This window comes from Panthera onca, chromosome B1, assembly GCF_046562875.1.
Source record: "Panthera onca isolate mPanOnc1 chromosome B1, mPanOnc1 haplotype 2, whole genome shotgun sequence".
Taxonomy (NCBI): domain Eukaryota; kingdom Metazoa; phylum Chordata; class Mammalia; order Carnivora; family Felidae; genus Panthera; species Panthera onca.
The window spans coordinates 40,336,741-40,349,524 of record NC_138342.1 but is presented as its reverse complement, the minus strand read 5'-3'; positions in this window follow the sequence as shown (position 1 = coordinate 40,349,524).

The following is a 12,784-nucleotide window of genomic DNA, read 5'->3' as shown; positions in this document are numbered from 1 at the left end:
GAACCTAAGCCCCGCTCTCTACGGGGGCCATTTTCATTAGTGCTCAGCTCCCTCCATATCGTGTGGCCACTCCCCCATTCTCAGCACTGCAGAGCTTGGGCCTTGACTATTAGAGAAAAGATATTTTAACATGTGTTAAAACAGTAAGGAAGACTTTATTCAAGACTATTGCGATAGGGAAGAGAGACAGAATTCAACTCCAAATACAGCAAAGACAGTTGGGACGTACAGACAGAGTGAGGGGCTCAGTAGATGGACAGTTACCAAATGGAGATATCAGGGGTAGATATCAGGGGTAGATATCAGGGGGATTCTTGCTAAACTGGCTTGACAGGATTCTTACTAAGGGTAGACCATGGATGGGCCCGATGATGAGGCCTAGACAAGAAGAGGGCTCAGAGGAGCTGGACTGAAGTTTGGTCAAGGAGGAACTCTGTTGCCACCTAACACATTAGCCCCAGTGTTGGGAATTCAGCCTCTCAGTCCCAGAACAGCCCATTTCCATACCTCATCTCTAGGGGCCAGCTTCTTCTTCCTCTCCTTTTGTTCCATCTGGCGTAATGGCCCTCATTGGATCTAAGCCTCAAATGCTATTTACTTTCATCCCAGGAAGTCTGGGTGTCCTATGGAGCACATGCCTTTAGAATCACAATCCTGTCTCTTTCTCCTGGGATGAGAGTCGGGGAGCAAGAACTTTCCTATAGGAAACCAACCAAAACAAAACCAGAACATGAATGCCTTACACCAGTCGGTTGCCTTTCCCACCTTGCTCCCTTGCCCATATTGTCCTGCTCTTTCTTTGTGTCTGCCCTGAATTGTGTTTCCTGGGAAGCTTCTTCTAAACACGACAGAACTTAGGATAAAGTTGGGGGATGATATACTTTCCAGGCTTCCTAAGGACTATGTGGTTTGGGCAAGGGGCAGACTTCCCAGCTGTCTCTACAAAGTCTTCTTCATCCTGACCATAGTTTTTCTAGACCTAGTATTCTTCCTCTAGTTTAGCGTTTCTCAGTCTCAGTGCTACTGACATTTTGGGCTGGATAATTCTTTTTTTTTTTTTAAGTTTATTTATTGAGGGGCAGGAAGGGCAGAGAGAGAAGGGGACAGAGAACCCCAAGCAGGGCTCAAACCCACAAATTATGAGATCATGACCCGAGCCGAAATCAAGAGTCAGACACTTAACTGCCTGAGCCACTCAGGTGCCCCCGGGCTGGATAATTATTTATTGTAGAAAGATGTGTTGTGTCTTGGTAGGGTATTCAGTGGCATCCTTGCCCTCTACTCACTAAGCCAGCAGCACACTCCAGCCCCAATTGTATGACAACAAAAAAATGTCTCAGAAACTTTGCCAAATGACCCCTGGGGGGCAGAATAGCCCTTGGTTGAGAACCACTCATCTAGTTACAAAAGCTTCTTGACCTGGGATTAAAGAGATCCATAAACTTGAGCAACAACAACAACAAATTACGTATTTATTTTTATGGATCTTTAACTAAAATTCAGTATATTCTGTAATTCCAAATACAGGTAAAACAAAACAACAATAGAATCCAGTATTTTATATTAGCAGTTTCTGTGACTTTGTTGCATTGTGAAAAACTGTTATTTTCATATCATGTGACAGTTGTTTCAGCTTTTTGGGGGAGAAAAATCTACATTTATCACTACTTCAAAGACATGAAACTTTTAGAACTGCCACTAGATCTTTTCATTTTACTAAATAAAAAAAAGACATATTACTTAAGGCACACATGTCTTTAAAATATTTTGGTACCTTTTTTCAAGATGATTACTTACCTTATTCTCTATATTTTTGTTTTATGCATTTAAGGGCCTTATTCTGAGAAGGGGTATATAAAGGCTTCACCAGATTTCCAAAGTGATCTGTAACATGAAAAAAATTAAGAACCTCCATGTTGAACAGAACTTCTGAATCTGGAAAGGTCTTTGTTGGACTATACCAATGAACAGCTGCTTATTGTGGTATTAACAGAAACCCCTTGAGGATTTAGTGTGGCCAATGCTGCAGGCAGATTCTCCAATGGAAGATCCATCCAGGCCCTTTCCATCCTCAGAGCCATCTCTGTGTCTTGTCCCCTTTGCCGGGGATGGCCCTCAGTTCTGGTTTGCACGGCCTCTCTTTCACCCACCTTCTGCCCCCATGGTGAGTGTGATGTGGGTGCAATGAGTCTGACCCCACGTTTGGCAGCAGAGAGGGAGGCTGGATGATAATCAGACCCTCCAACCTGCATGGAGTCCAACCCCAGATGGGTATTCCTGGCTCTCTTCTCCTCCGGAGCTCCCACACCTAGCTAGCTGGAGGGAGAGAAGGGGATGAGTCAAGTCTCGCGGGATGCCAGGGTGGCTCCATTCCACTTCCAAAACAAGAAGGCAGAAAAAAAAAAAAGCCAAATTCAGATAAACATTTTTGACCATCACCCCTGGTAGGGAGGTGCTACTGGCATCTAGTGACTAGGGACCAATGATGTTGGGAAACATCCTATAATACACAGCACATTCCCTCACAAGGGAAGAATTATCCAGCCCCAGGTCAATAGTGCTGAGGTTGAATCAGGTATTATTGGACCATATGACTGTTAAGTCGAGGGGTGCAGAAATTCACCCTGTGATTATAGTTCCAGCTCCTTTTCTTGGTCCTTAGGCTGCCTCCTCTTCCTTCCCACTCCATCCTCAGATGAAAAGTGGCTGCTGTAGCCACATACCTCACCTTGACACTTCATATCATCCAAAGGGAGAAGACATCTTTGTCCCAGCATTCGTACCAGAGTCCTGATATTCTCTCTTACTGGATCAGAGCCACATACTTCCTTGAACAAATCTCGGCAGGCTCGGGTATGGAATGCTTTGATTGGCTTAGCCTTGGTCACATGTTCTCACAGGAGCCAAGGATGGAACCCATTTACCCACAACCACTTGGAAATAGAAATGGTGAGCTCTAGAGAGGCAGGGAAGGGAGGGTAGTAACAGATGCTGGAATGATAATCAACAAATATGCACTGCTCTACTCTTCCTAATTCCTCTTGCTTTCTGGCCCTTTAGCATGTGATCTGCTATCTTTTCTAGTAACCAGTTGGAGGCATTCAGCTATGATCCATGCTTCTTTAATGCAGATTAGCTCAAACATAATTAGTAAATTGGGGAATTTTTCTGTGTTAAGGTCCAGTTTTCTCCAGCACCTGGACGTTTTGGAAGTGATCTGGAGTAAGCTTTCTCACAATTAAAGAGAGAGCTTTAGCAATATATGAGGCTCTTAAGTAGAAGCTGAGGGGAACCTGGGTGGCTCAGTCAGTTAAGCATCAGATTCTTAATTTTGGCTCAGGTCATGATCTCACGGTTCACGAGATTGAGCCCCATTTGGGGCTCTGAGCTGGGCTGGAGCCTGCTTAAGATTCTCATTTTCTCTCTCTCAAAAGAAGAAGAAGGAGAAGGAGAAGGAGAAGGAGGAAGAGGGGGAAGGGAGGCAAGGGGGAAGAGGAGGGGGAAAGGGGGAGAGGGGAAGTAGAAAGGGGAAGGGGGGAGGGAGAGTGTGCACATAATCAAGAAATGTCATGGACCACTGTACTCCCTTAACTGATTAAACCCCTTTAAAAATTTCTGGGCCAGGCAGAAACCTTGGAGTTGGCTTTTGGACAAGACTCCACCTCTTCCCCAGGTGGCCAGCCTCCTGAATAAAGCTCATATTCCTTTCTAATAAAAAACCTGTCTCTTGAGTATTGCCCTTTCCAGCTGTGGACCTCTGAACCTGGGTTTCAGTAACATTTCCACACAATGGTGGATTGTTTTTCTTCTGGTTGTATTGTCTAACCTCAGGTAGTTATCAGTTCTTTTTGGTAGAGATCTCACCTTTTCCAGAAAAATTTGACGTACACATGATTTTCTATATCTCCCTTTCCCTACTTACGTAGAGAAAAATACATCACGTTAAAGACTGACACCATATTAATAGAAAAAAAGATGCCTGAATAAGTCCGTAGAAAAATATAAATTCACATAGATAGATAAATGTTTAATAGAGGCAGTAGAGTATCCTTGCGTCTATAGCAAGGATGGAAATTTCGCCACTCTACTGCCAGATGCAGGCAACCTGTAGCTAATTTACTTCCTCTGTAACTATCCTATTTTCCTCATGTTTTCCCACTTGCCAATGCTGGGAAAATCCAATTTAGCTTAATCCCGTAATTTCTGCCCAGGACAAAAAAATGAAAACATTCTTCATAAGTAAATAGGGTAGTCATTCAGATTTTGCCTTTCCATCCCTCTGTTTCTGCCAAGGTAGTATCTGGGTATAGAAGGGAGAGGGGTGACTTTATCCAGGGGCGATATTCAAAATATTTAACAACTGATTTGGCACAGGCACAGACCAATCAGAAGCTGACTGGCAGTAATCAGTCCAACCCTTCCAATGCAGACTGTGACCATCAGCCCCTGCAAGGTGACCTTGAAGTGGTGACGTGACTGGGAGGGCTGCTTGGATTGGAACAGGGTCCCTGGCACCTCTGGTCTCAACAATATTTCTTATCAACCTACTTGGCTGGCTCACCCTGCTGGCATTTGCAGACCAAGTTGGTGGCTGTGTGGGTTGGTCTCTCCCGACTTGATCAGGGCACAGAAGCCCTTCCTGGCTGACTTGACCTCACCTCAGGGCTTGCTGGCACTGTAGGCTCCACCATAGCTTCCACTTGCCCTTGGGCTGGGCTGCTGGTACAGCCGGTCATCCAGCTTCTCATATGGCGGGCGCCATGACAGCATTTCCGGTGCTTGATTCAGCTTCTTCCCGCTCCCAACTCGAGCACATATGGAAACTTCTGAGTCCCAGACATATCATAAGGGGACTGAGCATAGCTCAGAAAATGTTCTTCACTTCTTCAGTGTTCTTCTATCTCCGTTCTTCTCAAACTTTAATGTACATACAGTCGCCTGCAGACTTTGTTAAAATGCAGATTCTGATTCAGTAGGTCCTAAGTGGGACCTTACATTCTGCATTTTTAAAGCTCCCAGCTGATGTCAAAGGTGCAGGTCCTTGGAGATATCCTTCCTCCCAGGTGACTTTTGCATCCCCATACCCAGCAGGCTAACAGGATTCAGAGAGAAGGAAATTGACTTGTGGGTAAGTACAGGTATTTTGAAAATATCCCCATGACATGCGGCAACAGACAACTTCATAGTTGATGCTGTGGGTTAATCTTCCAAAAGGCAGCTACAATCCTTTGTTCTTCTTTTTATGCAAAGTTGAAATACTCAGCTTTCAAGGCTCGCTTGAAGCAAGCGTGCGTACGCAGAAAATTTCACATAATGAAATGCAGCCAGAAGCACCTGAGGGGAGCTTCCCTTCCCAAATAAAAAGCTGAGACTCACCAGAAAGAGAACTCTTTTTCCTCTTCCCTGTTGGAGCGTGGCTTTGAGACCTGAGGGAAACAGACACGAAGAGGAGGGCCCATAGATAGGGTTGCTGGATAAAATATAGGCTGTCCAGTTAAGTTTAAATTTCCGGTAAGCAACAAATAAGTTTTTAGAGTTAAGTGCTGTGGTCACCGCTCCTGTGGTGGTCAGCCCCAGAAGTGGATGGAGACCCATCCCAAATTTGGCTCAGAGGTTGAGACTGTTGACACCAAATACATAGCAAGAAGGTACGAAAGGTTTATGACTCACAAAATGAGGGTTTCTGCAGACATCTGCTGGGCATATCCCCAGGGGATCCAGATGGGGCAACTGCCTTGGAGTTTCGTGGTGATGAGGGGTAGGGCTGAGATGAGGGGGCTGCGGGTGCGGAGTTTGAACTCCCAGCTGGTACCAGGGAGGGAGCAGACAGCCTTTCTTATCAGCTTGCTCAGGTGTGGGGCAGAAAGGACCTTGAAAGCTGTTGGCAAGCATCAAACTTGGAGTTAGATTGTTGCAGTGAGTATTTCCAAATATTGCATGCGACGTACTTATACTAAATGTATTTGTCAGAAATTCAAATTTAACTGCTTGTCTTGTATTTTTGTTGTTGCTGTTAAATCTGGCGGGCCTCTCCGAGGAGCAGAACGAATGGCCTGGGTCCCTCCTAGGATTGTGGGGCTACTGCTCCAACTTGGAATGGCCCACTTCCAGACTGCTTGTTATATGACACGAATGAGCCCCCATTTATTTAAGCCACTATTAGCTGTTCAATGACTTGAAGCCAAGCCCAGTCCTAAATGATGCTGACTCTTCTGTTGGCAGCTATTGAACTATGTACTTCTCCTTAGGTACGGATTATGTAACTTATTGCAAAGATTGTTGAAACCTGTCTAAGGAATTGAAAACAACCATAGAATATGCAGATGTTATATTTCAGCACTCAAAAAAAAAAAAAAAACCAAACAAACAACAAAATAACTGTGAAATTGGGATGTGACTTCTAATAGGTGGGGCCTTAGATTTAGATCTAGGTGGTGCTCAGCCCTGGCTGCATATTAAAGTCATCTGGGGAGCTTTTAACAAACACTGCTGCCTCTATCCACCCTCAGAAGTTTTATTTAATTGGTCTGGGGCTGCGCCCAGGCATGATAATTTTAAAAAGCTCCCTCAGTGAATGTAATGTGCAACCAGGGCCAAAAATCATTGCACCGGATAAAATACTCCATGTATGTGTAGACACGTTCAGTCTGCATCAAGGCTTCTTATGAAGTTTTTTAAAAGTTGGAACAAAGATGTCCCCTCAATGCCTGATGACTAAGCTGTCCCCTTGCTAACTTGACAAATGCTTTAGCTAACCTGCCCGCCAGCCATCAGAATAGCTATGCTATTCATAGCTAAGGAGAGTGGAGGAAATACAGTGCCTTTTTACAAGGAGCCAGAAACCCAAGGCAGGGAGCTCGGTAGCATCTCCTCGCTTGATTTCAACCCTAGCGGGTCGCTGGAGAAGAATTTAAAAGGTGCCAGAAACGGGTGGGATTCTCCTCTGTACATCTCCCTGAAGGGGGCCACCCTACATGCTGAATTCCATGAAACCCCAGGAAAGAGCCAGAGGTTCGAATGTTTAAAAAAAAATTTTTTTTTAACCTTTATTCATTTTTGAGACAGAGAGAGACAGAGCATGAACGGGGGAGGGTCAGAGAGAGGGAGACATAGAATCGGAAACAGGCTCCAGGCTCTGAGCCGTCAGCACAGAGCCCGACGCGGGGCTCGAACTCACGGAACTGTGAGATCACGACCTGAGCCGAAGTCGGCCGCTTAACTGACTGAGCCACCCAGGTGCCCCTCGAATATTTTAAAAAGGAGTTTGTTGTTTGTTGTGGAGCCTGCTCCTTAAATGGCGGAGATGAGAGTCAGCTGAGCTTACCTCTGACTTTGAAGCAAGCCTCGCTTTCTTGTCTGCTTGGTAACAAAATTGAACGTGTTTCTGCGTGGCTACAGATATTAGATCTCATCCTTGATGTCTCATTCACCATTCTGGAGTTATGGCCTTTCAGAGACATTGGACTCTAGTTAATCTCATTCTGCTGGACTGTAAATCGTCCTGATGTTATGAAAATAGATCATGTGCTCATATTGTGGGTACCTGCTTCAGCCAGCCCCAGCTACTCCGCACTGTGAGGGCAAAACAAGCGTAACACTTGATCCTGTTTGACCAGTTCCTCCAAGCTTTTTATTTTTCCTTTTGCTTCGGGCTAATCTTCAATCAGCAGGCACCTCCCCATAAGGGGACCTGCGCTGTGTGACTTAAATTGCATTGAATTCCTTAAGTCTGTCTGATTCTAAACCAGTTTGGTTCTCACAGTAAGACAACATCATGGTGCCGTTGATGTTGACTCTCCTTTCTGCCTGTGTAAACTTAACCCGGCAGCTTCCCTTTGCTGAGTCTGTCTCAGCTTTCTGGAAAGATTGAATCGCCGCATTACAAAGTCTCCACACTATGATCCTGAAAGCAGTCTCTCCAAACTGGTGGACAGACTTGCCCTTTTTTTCTGTGCATGCAAGACTACTCAGAAGGAATTAAGTTCAAGTAAGGTGACAGGGGTAAATAAAACCCAATTCTACCAATAGGAATTTTTCTGTCTCCTCTAAGGCTTGCCCATTATAACCCAGCTTTATAGTTTCATGAGTTAAGGAGAAGAGTAATCTCTTTTATTCCAATGTCTTTTATTTAAAACTCTTGCAGTGATACGATGAGATGTTAGTGGTAAAAACAAAGGCAAAAGTTAATTGATAGAGGGAGAGACTTTCTGAGTCAGAGGGCTATTTTGCCCATTCCTGGTCTAGGAAACAATCTGTTTTATTGAACTTAGACTGTGGATGTCTTTGAGTGTACTATCCGAACGTTTGTTAAGTACACTTAACTCTAGGAGGAGCCGCATGTCATTGCCCCGAATCTCTTCTAGGGGAGATCCAGAGGCTTTCTCCATTGGGACGAATTTGCTTTCTATGGTCCGTGAGTCCCTGGAGAAGGCATTTGCAAAGCAGTCCACGAGCTTTTGGGCCAGGATGAGTTGATGGCTGTTTAGTGGCAGCCAGGAATTACGGACTGGATCACGGAAGGCAGAAAATGGAAGGGGATTCTGGGAACAGGGTGTTCAGACCATGGCTCCTTTATCTATACTACCAACTCTATCTGCTTCCTCGCCGCCTCCCCCAAGTAGTTCCTGGGGCTTATTCAGGACTGAGTGGGAGGGAGGTCCACATGGTCTTATGAGTGTCCCAGTACAGGAAACTGGTGTCAGGACTCGTCTTCTGAGGGCCAGAAAAGCTCTTGAGGCTAGTAGAGCTTGGCCTGCAAAAATCCTACTCTCTTCTCAGCCACAGGGGAAGTTCTACATAAAAAGAAACTAAAATGCCTTCCAACTCAAAGATTTTCTCCTGTACCGATGGCATTTATAGAGATTCAGTTTTCCCTCCAGAAGAAGGGTTTGTCATGATTTGTAACTGAAGGGGTGAAAGGGTGGCTCAGGCAGTCAGCTCCCTCAAAAGGCTTTTTTGGTGGTTTTTTTTTTTTTTTTTTTTTTTTTGGCAACCAATCAAAGCTTTCAGTTGGGAAAAATATGTTGCTCATTGCTATAAATGAAATTTAATCCTCTTTGTAACCTATGCTTACCTCTTAGAGGCTTCCTACATACGGCAGCCAGGAGGCTGAAATGTTTAAGCACAGACACAGCTTGCTGTGAAAAATGGGTTCTAACTGCTTCTATACATGGCATACTCCACCAAGCCCTCCTTAGGATCTCTTACAGTCAGTGGATTGAGTACTTTGAGGTGTTGGTAACCATGTGATTTAAGGAATTGCGTATTGTTTCTTTGTTTATACAATGGTGGGGGGGGGGGGGGGCAGGGGATACTGTAAAAAGAGGCCTTTTGTATCCTAGACAATTCATTTCCATAGAAACAACAGAGAGAGTTGTCCTCAAACATGAGTTCAAATCCAAACAGGGCAAATTGATAAAGTCATAGTGATGTGGTCAATGCATGTAAAAATATTTTTTTAAGTAAACTCTATCCCAAACCTGGGGCTCAAACTCATGATGCAGGGATCAAGAGTTACTTGCTCTTTGGACTGAGCCAGCCAGACACCCCCGTGAAGCGAAGATTTAGTCCTACAGGGGCCAGAAGGAAATTTGCTCAGGGTTTGTAAATGTAACTTGTAGTGTAACGCAATGGTACCAAATATTTTTATAATGCTTTCTCCCTCTTCCTCTGTTTCTTTAATTTGCTGAGTTTGCAAATGTGAACTTAATATAATGCAATGCTACTAAGTATTTTTAAAATGCTTTCTCCTTTTAAATTGCTGACCTGAGCAATTTCATTATACTGACTGCTTTGTACTCCTATCTTGTTCAATACAGTTATTGAAAGATAAGACAGTTTCTCCTACCTTTGGTTCAGGTGTCAAATCAATTATACAGGAAATGGTTTTATGGAGAGTCTTCTAAAAAACAGACTTCAATTTCAAGGAAAATGAGAAAGCAAAGTTAACCTAAGTGCAGATTTTTCTTTTAACCTCAAAACTTGGGGAAAAAAAAAAAAAAGTCTCAAATCTAAATGGGGGTATTTTTGCCATTAACATACACTTAACTTCAATTAACTACAAATTGAAGTCTAACAAACATAATTAAAATGCATTTTATTTCAAATGAAAAATATACAGAAACATTAACATTTGTAAACTTTCTGAAATGAACAGTACGTATAAACATTTGAAAAATAGAAAATTTCAGGGCTATAGAGTTTATTCAAAATATTTGAGAACATTTCATATATATTCAGACAAATTACTTTTCCACAAAATTTTGTTAGAATGTGAGCAGTGCACTTAGTTCAGTTTTAGTGGCTCTAAGAAAAAATATTTTTGTTGGAATAATTTTGTTTTGATGTTGAGATAGTATAATGATGGAATTCATTTTCATTTGGATTATGTAGAACAAGATAATGTGACACAAATTAAGAAAAGTTGAAGAATGTATGAGAATTGGCAATGAATGGTACTTAACTATCTGGTAATACGACTCCAACAATCAAAATGTTGATTCAGAGAGAACTAAATTCTATGAAATGCCTCATACATCAGGCACAATGCAGAGTGTTTTCCAAGTATTTCATTTAATACTCTTAAAAGACAAAGGCATTAATTTAATTTTATGCTGCTAAATCTAAAGGGTCTTATGAACATTCTGCAATCTGAACTAAAAATAAAGTCATTAACCATTGCCTAAGAATAAAATTAGGAGTCAAAAAATAAAATGAAACTATTACATTTTCAGAATTATGGAAAGCTTTCAATTTGGCTGCATGAAGACAGCTCTGTAATCCTTAATGACCCATGTGCCGATAGTTATATAATTAATCTTAAAATATCTATGTGAGATAAAGTATAAATATGAAGATATATACATACATGAAACTACCAGTCAAGACTAACATAGTCTGAATATAGGCTTCCAGCATTTTATTCCTTCTTAGACAATATCTTCCTATTTGGGAAAAATTATTCTTAGTTTTAGATTGGCAATAACATTTTAGTTTTTTGATGCAAGTGCCCACCAGGGATTATTTAAGAGTTTTTAAAATATTTCAATGGTTCTCAACACACTTCAACTTATTAAATCTTTCTCAGCCTTTCTCCTGGGTGTATGCGCAATACCAGTTCATTTTCCAATCCAAGATCCACGTGAGTTCTTGCGTTCCAAAAATCTTTAGCCTGGGCACAATACACCAAGGGCAAAGCTTTGTAACAGGTGGCATTAAGAAATACCTGACACTGAATTTCACTAGAGCAGAGAACCACCATAGCCTCGGGGTGGATGTCTTTCATTTCCTCACTAAGAAAGCGTCCTAGAGAAACCAATACAGTTTTTCAACAGGGGGGAAAAAAACTTTAAAAGAATTTTTACAATTTTTAAACACGACCTTTTCAGAAAATACTTTTCCTGCGAACTTCTGTTCATAGCTTATACATCTGATCTACATTTAAAGTGAAACAGCAATCAACAGAGTAAACACGTACTTGACCTGAGGTATCAACCCATGTGTCTTCCATGGATTATCAGTTTTCAAAAATCAGAACGCACTGAGTTGCACTCAACACTGAGAAGTGCTGAAGAGAAGGTGATGGCCCTTTACAACTTCGCAGTCCTCTCTGGACATCCCTGGGAACATTAGTCATAGCTAACAGAACTGGGAAATGCTGAAGTCCATCTAATAGAATTCTAAATAATAGAACTTATCATTATGACCCAGAGTAGACTTGAGCTAGATTACGAACAAATGAAACATTCTGTTGGAACAGAAAAATCCAATCAACCTGAAGGGTTTTTGTTCTTTTTTTTCCCCCTCTAATATCGTAACTTTTTAGTTAGGATTTTTGTTTTGTTTTGGATGGAAATAAGTTTAGTCTAGAAATAGGTAATTTCTTTCCCATGAAATCAATGAGTGATAAGATACCTGTCCATATACATTAAAGGCTACCAAAAATGTTATTCCTGCTGTGTGCTTAGAGACAGGAAAATTGAGTGTAAGTTTTAATAAGCAAAAGGTATTTTCCTGTAGTAGTCCCTGAGGTCTTAATATTTTGTTTTCTAGGAAGTTAACTTCCTTTCCTAGTCTCCAAAAACACTTGTCAACAAAATGTATGGAAAACATGGTCAGGATGAAATTCAACAGAAAAAGACAGTCTGCCACTTATTGTGGTAGGATATGTATATTTTTGCAAAGGTTAGTAACTATAATTTTCTTGATAAGGATGAAAGTGCCAGATTTCAAGGGAATAATTACGATAACTCATTCAGGTTTTTACAAAGATTTTTCTAGTTGTTTCCAAACAGCCTACCCTTTGGGAATCAGACAGTTGAGAAAAACCTAAGTGTACAATATAATATTAAAATAACGTGCCAATTTACATTTACAGACTTTACAAAAGTCTCTATGTCAACAGGGAAAGTGACCTTTGGGATAATAGTAAGAGAAAGGGACAACATGAATATAAGGAACTCCAAAGCTTAAATCATTTGGTCTTCTCCAGAAACTCAATTTTGTCTCACGTTGTTCAGGTTTGAGTTAAAAGAACCCTTGAAACGAATCGTTTGCATTTGTTTTTGTGAAAAGAGAAAACACTGTTTCACTTAAGTATTTCTCTCCTTCCTCTATTCTCCCCTTTTGAATTGGTAGTAAGTTTTTACGATCTGCTAATAAATTACAATTCATAAGCTCTTCATGGACTGTGTCTCGTGCATTCTAACCCACCAAGGAGCGGATTTCCAAAGCAGGCCTATTTTTTCTTCCGCATTCCCCTCTTCAGCCATCTAGTTTAGAAAGA